This window comes from Leptodactylus fuscus, chromosome 1, assembly GCF_031893055.1.
Source record: "Leptodactylus fuscus isolate aLepFus1 chromosome 1, aLepFus1.hap2, whole genome shotgun sequence".
NCBI lineage: Eukaryota > Metazoa > Chordata > Amphibia > Anura > Leptodactylidae > Leptodactylus > Leptodactylus fuscus.
In genome coordinates, this window is record NC_134265.1 from 148,083,367 (window position 1) to 148,095,387 (window position 12,021).

Consider the following 12,021-nt stretch of genomic DNA (forward strand, 5'->3'; position numbering starts at 1 on the left):
GGTATTTGTGTCTCCTTCTGCCTGGGAGCCAGGCTGTCTGTGACCAGATATTGCCTTAAGACTATTCCAGACTTTACTGACACATCCTTCAGCCATTTGCTGCTTCATCTTCCTCCTGTAATTGGCTTTCCCCTCCCTAATCTGTCGACTCAGCCCCTTTTGCACATCCCACAGGCATCTCTTTTGTCTACAATGGAAAACTGCAAATGGTGTCTCCCAGCACGAGTACAGACTCCGAAGTTGTTCTTAATAAAACTTAGCTTTTATTATTTTTTAGCATACAGCTGGTTAAAATTACATTAGTGGTGGTGGGGTCGGTAGACCAAAGCTTACGCATTTCGGAGCATTGGCTCCTTATATCTCTTATATCTTGTCACCCCCTCTATCTCATCTCATAGATTGTAAGCTCTTGCATGCAGGGCCCTCAGTCCCATTGTGTGAATAAATTATTACTCTGTAATGTATTTTTGTCTTTGCTTGAACCCCACAATTTGTAAAGAGTTGCGGAATATGTAGGCGTCATATAAATAAAATGTAAACCCCCTGTCAACCCCCAAATGTAAAGCACCATGGAATTAATGGTGCTATATAAATAAATAAATAAATAATAATAATAATAATAATAATAATAATGTATTATTCTTATTCTTATACGCTTTAAATGCATACACATGTGTCTCCTCCCAGCACCATAAAATAAAGTCGCTATAGAAGTGGGCACATGATGTACTTATCACAGTCCTAGATATTTGTTAAAAAAAATTAAGTCATTGTGTCCAAAACTGTCATAAGTCAATAAGAAAAGAATCATAAAGTCGGTTGGAACCAACTTGTTAAAAAAAAAAGATGGAACTGCTTATACACCATTCTTGTGTGCTATGATGGTGTATAGCGAGTCAACATCCAATATGACTAACCACAAATTATCTGGTAACATAAGTTCTTGAAGAATTTGTAACATCCTCTCTTGTTTAATATTTTTATTAATGACCTGGTAGAGGGTTTACAAAGCAGGGTGTCCATATTTGCAGATGATACTAAACTTTGTAGGGTAATTAATAATGAGGAGGATAGTAGAATATTACAAGGGGATCTAAGGAAACTGGAAGCATGGGCGGAGACTTGGCAAATGCAGTTTAATGTTGACAAATGTAAGGTAATGCACTTTGGTCGACATAATAAAATGTATGACTGTGTACTTAATAGTAAATTACTGGATAAGACTGCCAATGAAAAAGACTTGGGGATTTTGGTGGACAGCAAGCTTACCTTTAGTGACCAGTGTCAGGCAGCTGCTGCCAAGGTAAATAAGATTATGGGATCCATCAAAAGAGATCTAGAGTCTCATGACAAGGACATAGTTATGCCTCTATACAAATCACTGGTACGGCCACACTTAGAATATTGTGCGCAATTTTGGTCCCCAGTATACAAGAAAGACATAAATGAACTTGAAAAGGTGCAAAGACGGGCAACCAAAATGATTAGGGGAATGGATGGACTGGAGTATAACAATAGATTAACAAGCTGGGGGTTATTCAGTTTAGAGAAAAGCCATCTACGGGGAGATCTAATAACAATGTACAAATACATGAAGGGACAATACAAAGAACTTTCTAAGGATCTTTTTACTCCTAGGCCAGTGACAGTGACAAGAGGACATCCTCTACGTCTGGAGGAGAGAAGGTTTCACCAGAAACATAGATGGGGATTCTTCACAGTAAGAACAGCGAGGCTCTGGAACTCTCTGCCCCAGGAAGTGGTGATGGTGGACTCACTGAACAAGTTCAGAGAGGGCCTGGATGCCTTGAAGAGAATAATCTTATGGGTTATGGATACCTTGATCCAAAGTTTTTATACTGACCTATAAGCCTCATGGGGTTTTTTGCCTTCCCCTGGATCAACACTGTAGGGATTGTAGGGTTATAGGTTGGACTTGATGGACTGATGTCTTCATCCAACCTCATCTACTATGTAGCTATGAATCTCTCAAAAAGAAAGCTAATTAGAACAACAATAGTTGGAAAAAAATAATCAATGTATTTACGAATATTTTCACACAGTTCTCCAACACTAAGATACAATTGGACATCCTAAGGAATTGGAGGAATTATTGTGTATTTTAGATGTTAGATAAAATGTAGGAATATTTGGTTTGTCAACTGACAAAAATGTTTTTCCTTTTTGGTAATGATTCCATACCTGAATGCTGTACCCAGAAGAATGTCCAATTTTTTTCTCTGTGGGAAATTACGGGAAAATTTTGGATTCTTAATTCCTCTAGGGATTTATTGTATTTTTCCAAACTGCATATATTCTACCAGAGTCTCGCATAAGGCTGAGTTCACATCTGTGATCGATTTCCGTTTTGAGATTCCGTCCCCCATTCTGCTTGAAAAATGCGGAGAGAAAAATCCTGCAAGCTAGACTTTTCTCTCTGCATTTTTTGGGAGAAAACACAGCGAGCCCCTGTATATAGGGCTACAGATACTCCCTGTGCTGTTTGGTGACATGGTGTGTACTGCACTCATCATGGACCAGAGGAAGTGAAGGAAAGAGTTGTCTCAGGAGAAAATTATAGACACACGTTAAAGGTAACAGTTATAAGGCCATCTCCAATCAGCTTAATGTTCCTGTGACTACAGTTGCACATATTATTCAGAAATTTAAGATCCACGGGACTGTAGCCAACCTCCCTGGACGTGGCCACAGGAGGAAAATTGTTTAATACGTTTATTTAAATACGTTTATTGACCTGTCTCCATTATGGTATAATTGTAATCTAGTGGAGTTCCACAGAAAATCAATGTGGGATGACAGAAGGGGCCAGAAGGCCTTTCACAAATACTGTATGATAACTTTTTTGAACCCTTCTACAGAGTTAAACATGAATTTAATCTTTATGAAAGAGACTTGCTTCTCTATTTATAACTGAAATGCTAGTATAATGCCACCAAAAAGGAATTGAGCCTGAATATAGATTTTTGGCTCTTTTAAGTTTATTGAATTAACGCTAGAGATGAGCGAGTAGTACTCGATCAAGTAGGTGTTTGATCGAATACTATGGTATTCGAAATACTCGTACTCGATCGAGTACTACTAGCTGTTCGAAGTTAAGATTTGATGCAGAACCAGCATTGATTGGCAGAATGCTATACATTGCCAGTCAACGCTGGTTCTTCTCTTACCTTTAGAAGTCTTCTCCCTGCGCAGCGTCCCCACGGCGTCTTCCAGCTCTGAATTCACTCTGCCAGGCATCGGGCCTGGGCAGAGTGAATTCAAGGCCGGAAGAGGATGCGGGGACGCTGAGCAGGGAGAAGAATCCAGCCCGACCCTCACTCATGGACTTGGTAAGTAGAATTTGATCAAATGTTGCATACCCCTGAAACGAGCATTTCCCCCCATAGACTATAATGGGGTTCGAAACCCGTTCAAACAGTCGAACAGTGTGCGGCTGTTCGAATCAGATTTCGAATCCCGAACATTTTAGTGTTCGCTCATCTCTAATTAACGCTCCTTCATATCCTTTAAATATAAGATTATTGTAAAGCAAACCCTGGATTTTCCTCATTTTTACATTTGTTGGGTTTCCTCCAATAATAATTACAGAATAACACATTTTATGTTTGTGCTTATACTGTACTATTCAGCTACTTATATTTGCAGGTTCGGTAAAAGGGATTCAACAAGTGTCCAAAGTGTTTGACCCCAATCACAGATTAATTACCTTTTACCTGGTGCTGCCCTAAATCATACCATTTCTAGTAGGTATTTGTAAGTTGCTAGAGGAGCGATTTCCCAGTAGCTGCTGGTGTACCCTGGGTGGAGGGGCACAACAAGCCAGTGAGCTCTAAATTGAACCCCCACCTGTCCCTTCCTACTTGCCTGCCCTAAACTGAACCCCCACCTGTCCCAGGGACAACTGGGCAACAAAACCCTACCTAGATATAAGTGATGACACCGAAAGTAGACAAGACAAACAACAACAAAGGGAGGTCAGCTAGCCAAGGGTTTGTTAACAATCAAACAACACAGTACAGAATTGTAATCCAAGAGAATAGTCAAAGGTAAAGACAGAGGTATATAATATATAATACAGATAAGCAAGAGTAACGCCAGCAAGCAGAAGGCAATAGCAAGCACCAATCTGAATGTGAGCAAACAATAAATAGGAAGGAAGAACCCACCTGCCTGCCCACCGGGTCTCCATCCTATTCCCCAAAGAAACTGCATAGGGGACGACTTCCCAGCAGTCAGTTTTAAAAGCCCGTTCATTTGAAAGGATTGCAGACCGCCGGTGTCCATATGCAGCCTCTCCGCGTGGAAACTGTTTTGTTTTTGGCCGTACACAAAGTCGGACATGCAGGACTTTGTGTCCATTAAAAAAAAAAAAAAAAAAAAACGGTATCCCCCGTGGAGAGTCTGCATACGGACACCGGCGGTTTGCTTTTAAAAGCCATTCAAATTAATAGGTTTTAAAACTAACCACCAGGCAGACACGAGCACAGGTGTGAATGCCCCCTTAGGGAAACGCAGTATCTTCTGGAGTATCTACGCGCTGTCTTCAGTATCTTTTAGTCCATTGTGAGAAAAGTGCATTACAAATGTTTGTTGTTAAGAACAAAACTATTCTGATGCAAAAAGTGTGGTACTTCTGTAGTCCACTAGAGGGCACTCTAGACAAACAAATCCACAGAAGCTTGATGGCCTCATCCGGAAGAAGGTTTGCAAATTTATTTACAAGTACAGGGGCACTAGACAGAATGGTTTTGATCCGATTGTAAAGGCAGCATTTCTGATAACAAAACTTTGGTTTATTTACTGCGTAATTCAACATTTTCCACATTGCACAGTGTACTGATTCTGGCCAAAAAAAAAAGTATGAAATGTCTGTTGTCTCAGCTGTCAGAAACATCATTTTTAAAAATTCTGATAATTCTTTGTAAAAAAAAACAAAAAAAAACAGGAGAACACCAAGAAATGCCAAAATTAGGCCCCACGTCGCAGAAAAGCTGCTTTTTTTTGTTACAGATTTTTCTGTGGAATTTTGATCCAAATCCAGGAGTGGACTTGGCAGAAGGGAAATGTATAAGGGTCCATTCACACAGAGGAATTTGGCACTGATTCTTGCACAGAATCTGCGTCAGAATCAGCGCTAAAAAAAGACTCCCATTGACTTCAATGGGTTCTGTTTTCCACACAGAACCCATTGAAATCAATGGGAGGCTGTTTTTCCCAATGTTGATTGGATAAAAGCGTATATAGAAACCCAAATGCTATCAATAAAAGTATACCCCATTCATACCTCAGTAAGTACCTATGCATTTCAGTGTGGGTTTCACGCTTCCTTAGGGGGAGAAACTGCAACAGATTTGGCACTGGTTGGAGCTAGGGCTATATAAGATCTAATGTGGTGGCTACTAATGGCCAGTCCTAGGTGAATAGGAGACAGTGACGCTAGATGGCAGCTGCCTTCATCACATGTATAGCTTAATCTGCTGAAACCATTGCATTGCAGACAGGTAATCCAACACTGGCCTGCTGTCAGATATAAAAGTATTAACCCATTTCTAGTTAAATAACCCACGTAAGATGACTGGGATATTTGTTGATAGCACTTGGATTTCTATATCTGCTTTTATCAAATTAACGTTAAAAGTTAAAGGGGTTGTCCGGGATAAACTAAGAATTAACCCCTAAACTAAACCCCCTCCCCCACCTAACTACTAATTTACTTCAATTTTTTTTTTTTTTTTTTTTTTTTAAAAGAAATCTATAATTACCCATATCCCTGGAGTGGTCATGTGACTGCCCCAGGGAATCTTTCTGATAATCCAGTGACGTTCCGTTTCACAACTTCCGAAATGTAAAGTCACCATTACTGCCCTTCATCCCTATCAATACTCATGGTTCTTCTTGTGTTCAGGAACGGCTCCTCCCCTCTTCCTCTCTGCTAGTATTGGGTAGAATAGGTTAGCTAGGGGGACAGGGGAGGAGCTAGTATTGGGTGGGATAGCTTAGCTAGGGAGATTAGGGAAGGGCGGAAGAGGCTAGAAATGGACGAGATAGCTTTGCTAGGGAGACTGGGAGAGGGTGGAAGGGGCTAGTAATGGACAGGATAGCTTAGCTCGTGAGACAGGGGGAGTGGTTAATAGGGGGCGGGACAGTTTAGCTAGGGAGATAGGGTGGGGATGGAACGCAGTGAGAGAGAGGGGGCTGAGTGAGAGGGAACTAGTATAGAAGGTACAGAGGAAGCTGCACAGCAGGAAGTTACACCATGTAAACAAATGCAAAGGATGCAGCAGCTGCCAGAGACACCCAGAAATCACTCCAAACCCTGCTAAAGGCATATGGGTGTACTTATTAACCCATTACTTGCACTAACAGACCCTTCTAAAAAAAAGATTTTCTGCCCGGAAAACCCTTTTAAGTTAAAGCAGACATCACCCTCTAGAGCCTGTAGATACACGTGTAGGCTGAATATGGATAATTTTCAGACTTTTTGGAGTGAGCCCCCTTTCCAAGCCATGAAGTGCATGATCTCAGGAAGTATGACTATTTTAGTCTTCCATATTGCAAGCTCATTTTATATAGCCATGCCAGTCCAGTTACTCTACGTGCTTTATATTCTTGAACCACTTTCTTTATGTTTCCCATTGCTTTTCAAGCCACTCTTGACTTTGGCACTAAATAAACACAGCAAATCGTTAACTAAAAAATAAACTTTTTTGCAACATATGTCCTGAACGTCTGGTTCCGCAAATAACTCCATAGCAATGTCTGCCCAAAATCAGCATATGAAAAAGTTCTGCACACATAGGTTTTATTCCACCCCAACGGAAACCTGATGAACAACATTAGGCTCCATTCCCACGAAGTAACACGCCGCTAATTCTGACGCGCGCGTATCACATTGAAAGCAATAGGTAAAAAAGCCGCCCATTGAGTTCAATGGGTAGCACGCGTAAGCCGGCACCCATTGAAGTCAATGGGATCTGTTTTGAAGCGTTTCACTCTGACGTGTTTACGTGTCAGAATGAGCAGCGCATTACTCTGTGGGAACGGAGCCTTATAGTCAATGGGGTCCACCAGGCTCCATAAGTTACCTCTATTTTAGAGGTCCACCTGTCCATGGTTCTGGTCTTCCAAAGGACCAGAACAACGGACAGGCAATGCTAGTGTTAGTCAGAAATCTATTGTGCAGTATAGACAGTGCCGCACCTCCCATGAGGCGACCTGAAGCGAGCGCTTCAGGCGGCACTATGCCAGGGCCTCAGGGAGGGCGGCATTTTTGCTAACCTAAGCCAGTCCAGGACAAGCTGTCCTGGACTGGCTTATCACCGAGCGGTGGTTTGGGGAGGCCACTGGAGCAGCGCTGCTCCAGCAGCCTCCCCTCACGCTCAGGCAGAGAGCAGGCAGTCTCCGGGCCTACTCTCTGCCGGCGAACGGGGCTAAGCCCCGCCCCTTCACTCGGCCACACCCCCGATCCGCCCGGCCACGGCCACGGCGGGGGGGGGGGGCGGCTTTCTGCAGTTAGCCACGGGTGGCGAAAGGAGCAGGCTCACCCCTGAGTATAGAGTAGCTTCCTTGGTTAATAAAATGTAAAACATTCAGATAATTCTTTCATTATTTTCTATATTATGAATGCGATGTCTGTGTTTCTTAGTAACACTACTTGTTGATTTATTTATTTTAATGGAAGTTGATGCTGGATCTGTTGTGTTAAGGCCTTTGTTCCTTTAGAAAAGTCCTTGAAGAACTGTAAAGGAATTAATAAGGAAGCTATCTGACAACACCCATGTGGAAAACTATTTTTACATCATTTGCCAGTTACTGCCACAAGAGGGACCCCTTGTCCAAATTCCAATCATTCATTTGCGGTTTCAAGAAGGGTTGAAGTGACTATTTTTGAAACATTGTAAACGTAAGATGTCTTAAACCGATGTTGTTGTGACCAAGGTTTTTCCTTATATAAGAATATACAAAAAAACTAAATGCTATATGACCATTTATACCACATCATCTTCCTCTGCTGCTAGTTACATAAACAAACATTAGCATAAAAATACCACGATAAAAAATAATGTAGCATATAGACGAGCACTTTTGGCACAGCAAAGAAAGTCCAGTCCAGCAAGTTTGGTGCAACTGTCCACAACCAGTTTTATTAGGGCTAGTTCACACGGGGCAAGAAGTGGCGGATTTTGGCACGGAATCCACCTCTAAATCTGCCCCCTCACAATAGAGGTCTATGTAGACCGCTAGCAATCTTTTTTCCGCTAGCGGTTTGTTCCCGCTCGTGGAAAAATTAAGCGAGCTGCCCTTTCTTGAAGTGGACGCTACGGCGCGCCCGCGTCAAGACAATCCCTCTGGACTAGGCCTATTCATTTGGGCCTACTGGGGAGTGGGAGGCTGCGACTGTCAAAAACCGCGACAGTTGCGGCTAGCCGCGGCAGGCGCATTTTGCTCCTGATCTGACGCACTTCCCATGTCAAAATCAGGACCAAAATATGCGGTCACTAGCCCATGTGACCTAGGCCTTAGTGCTCTTGCAGTCAAACAAAAACAAATATAATACAAAATAAAATCCTAGCCGTTCGGCTACTATATACAACAACAGGAATCCTAACCAAAGAGCCTACTGCACAGCTCCCTAGACACAAGCAGTTGAACTCACAAGTGGTGTTCCAGGAGCAGAGAGAACCCTATATCTGTGTGATGTCTGCCCTTAAATACTTCAAGTTACCAGGAATTAACCCCACAATACATACCGTATATACTCGAGTATAAGCCGAATTTTTCAGCCCAGATTTTGGGCTGAAAAAGCCTCCCTCGGCTTATACTCGAGTCAGCAAAAAAAAAAATATATATATATACTAGAGGGAGGACCCGGCTTCGCACGGGTATATTACATTTTATGTTTGTGTAGTGGCCCCATAAGAATTGTCCAATTTTGCATTGGTGTATTTTGTATGTTGTTTGTGTGTATGTCCATAAGCGTCATGTGATTGTATCTCATTTTGGATATCAGTGAAAAACCTATGATCAGTTATTATGGATACCTGGAGTAAAGCTGTATCTAATCCTTCCTTGTGTAGTACTGTGTTTAGACTCAAGTATCTAATCCTTGTTGGTGTGGTACTGTTTGCAGATGCACATATCTAATCCTCCGACGTGTGGTACTGTGTGCAGATGTGTGTATCTAATCCTCCCCTGTGTGGCATTGTGTGAAGAGGCACGTATCTAATCCTCCGGTAAGTGAAACTGTGTGCAGACGTGCATATCTAATCTTACGGCATGTGGTACTATGTGCAGATGCGCGTATCTAATCTTCTGGCGTTGTGATACCGTGTGCAGACAGGTGTATCTAATCCTCTGGCATGTGGTACTGTGTGCAGAGGCATGTAACTAATCCTCCAAAGTGTGGTACTGTGTGAAGAGGCGCGTATCTAATCCTACGGCGTGTGGAACTGTGTGTAGACACGCGTATCTAATCCTACAGCATGTGGTACTGTATGCAGATGCATGTATCTAATCCTATAGCGTGTACAACTGTGTGAAGACATGCATATCTCATCGTCTGGCATGTGGAACTGTAAGCAGACGCGTGTATCTAATCCTACGGCATGTGGAACTGTGTGCAGACGTGCTTATCTAATCCTCTGGTGTGTGGAACTGTGTGCAGATGTGCGTATCTAATCCTCCCTTGTGTGGTATTGTGTGAAAAGGCGCGTATCTAATCCTACGGTGTGTGTAACTGTGTGTAGACGCGTGTATCTAATCCTACGGCATGTGGTATTGTATGCAGATGCGCGTATCTAATCCTCTGGCATGTGGTACTGAGTGCTGAGACGCGTATCTAATTCTTTGGCTTGTGGTACTGTGTGCAGAGGCATATATCTAATCCTCCAAAGTGTGGTACTGTGTGCAGACACACGTATCTAATCCTGCCCTGTGTGGTATTGTGTGAAGAGGCACATATCTAATCCTGAGGCATGTGGTACTTTGTGCAGACGCGCGTATCTAATCCTCCCTGTGTTGTACTGTGTGCTTAGACACGTATCTAATTCTCTGGCTTGTGGTACTGTGTGCAGACACACGTATCTAATCCTCACCTGTGTGGTATTGTGTTAAGAGGCACGTATCTAATCCTGCGGCGTGTGGAACTGTGTGTAGATGCGTGTATCTAATCCTACGGCATGTGTTACTGTGTGCAGATGCGTATATCTAATCCTCTGGCGTGGGGTACTGTGTGCAGACACACTTATCTAATCCTCCCTGTGTGGTACTGTGTGCTGAGACGCGTATCTAATTCTCTGGCTTGTGGTACTGTGTGCAGAGGCATGTATCTAATCCTCCAAAGTGTGGTACTGTATTCAGGCACACGTATCTAATCCTCCCCTGTGTGGTATTGTGTGAAGAGGCGTATATCTAATCCTATTGCGTGTGGAACTGTGTGTAGACGCGCATATCTAATCCTACGGCATGTGGTACTGTTTGCAGACACGCGTATCTAATCCTCTGGCGTGTGGTACTGTGTGCAGATGTGTGTATCTAATCCTCTAGCATGTGGTACTGTGTGCAGATGTGCGTATCTAATCCTCTCCTGTGTGGTACTATGTGCAGATGAGCATATCTAATCCTCCCCCGTGTGGTACTGTGTGCTGAGACGCACATCTAATTCTCTGACTTGTGGTACTGTGTGCAGAGGCATGTATCTAATCCTCCAAAGTGTGGTACTGTGTGCAGACACACGTATCTAATCCTCCCCTGTGTGGTATTGTGTGAAGAGGCGCGTATCTAATCCTACGGCGTGGGGAACTGTGTGTAGACACACATATCTAATCCTGCGGCATGTGGTACTGTGTGCAGATGTGCATATCTTATGCTCTGGTGTGTGGAACTGTGTGTAGACACGTGTATCTAATCCTATGGCGTGTACAACTGTCTGCAGACGCGCGTATCTAATCCTCTGGAGTGTGGAACTGTGTGTAGACATGCGTATCTAATCCGACGACATGTGGTACTGTGTGCAGACGTGCATATCTTATGCTCTGGTGTGTGGAACTGTGTGCAGATGCGTGTATCCAATCCTTTGGCATGTGGTACTGTGTGCAGACGCATGTATTCAATCCCCCGGGGTGTGGTACTTTGTGCAGACGCGTGTATCTAATCCTTCGGCATGTGGAAATGTGTGCAGACGCACGTATCAAATCCTTCAGTGTGTGGAACTGTGTGCAGAAGCGCGTATGTAATCCTCTGGTTTGTGGGACTGTGTGCAGACGCGTGTATCTAATCTTCTGGAGTGTGACACTGTGCTGATCTGTGTATCTAATCCTCTGATGCGTGTATCTCAGTTTGGATATCAGTGTTGTATTGTGTATGTGGAGTGACCGTGTGTATTGCAGTTTGAATATGAGTGAAAGACTTGCAGGTTTGTATTGGCTAAGGGGGGGGGGGCACTGTGTTTGGAATGCTGTATCTCAGCAACGGTACGTCCGAGCGAGTTGGAGTCTCGTCTTAAACCTTCCCGGATACCTGAAGTATCTCTGTACCAAATTTGGTGAAGATCGGTCCAGCCGTTTGGTTCGCATTAGAGCACAGACAGACAGAAATTCATTTTTATAATATAGATTTTTTTTTTTTAGGAGGGCGAGGGGGGTCTATGACCAGCCACAATATCAATGTATAGAATCTCCCATAAAATAATGCAAAAAAAAAAGATTTTAAAAAAAGAAAGTCTTTAATCCCTCCTTTCCCTAGAATACATACAAAAGTAGAAAATGACTGTGAAACACATACACATTAGGTATCCTGTGTCTGAAAGTGCCCGGTCTACTGAATATAGGGTATCTGCAGTGCTCCTGTTCCATCGGGAAGGGGTTAATAGGAGCACTGCAGATCCCCTATATTCAGCCAGACTGAATTCCAAGTAGGGGAAGAAAAAACAGTCCTCAAGCTCAGGGAAGGGGGAGACAGACAACCAAAACACCACCTCCCCTTCCCCAGCACCCAGCAACT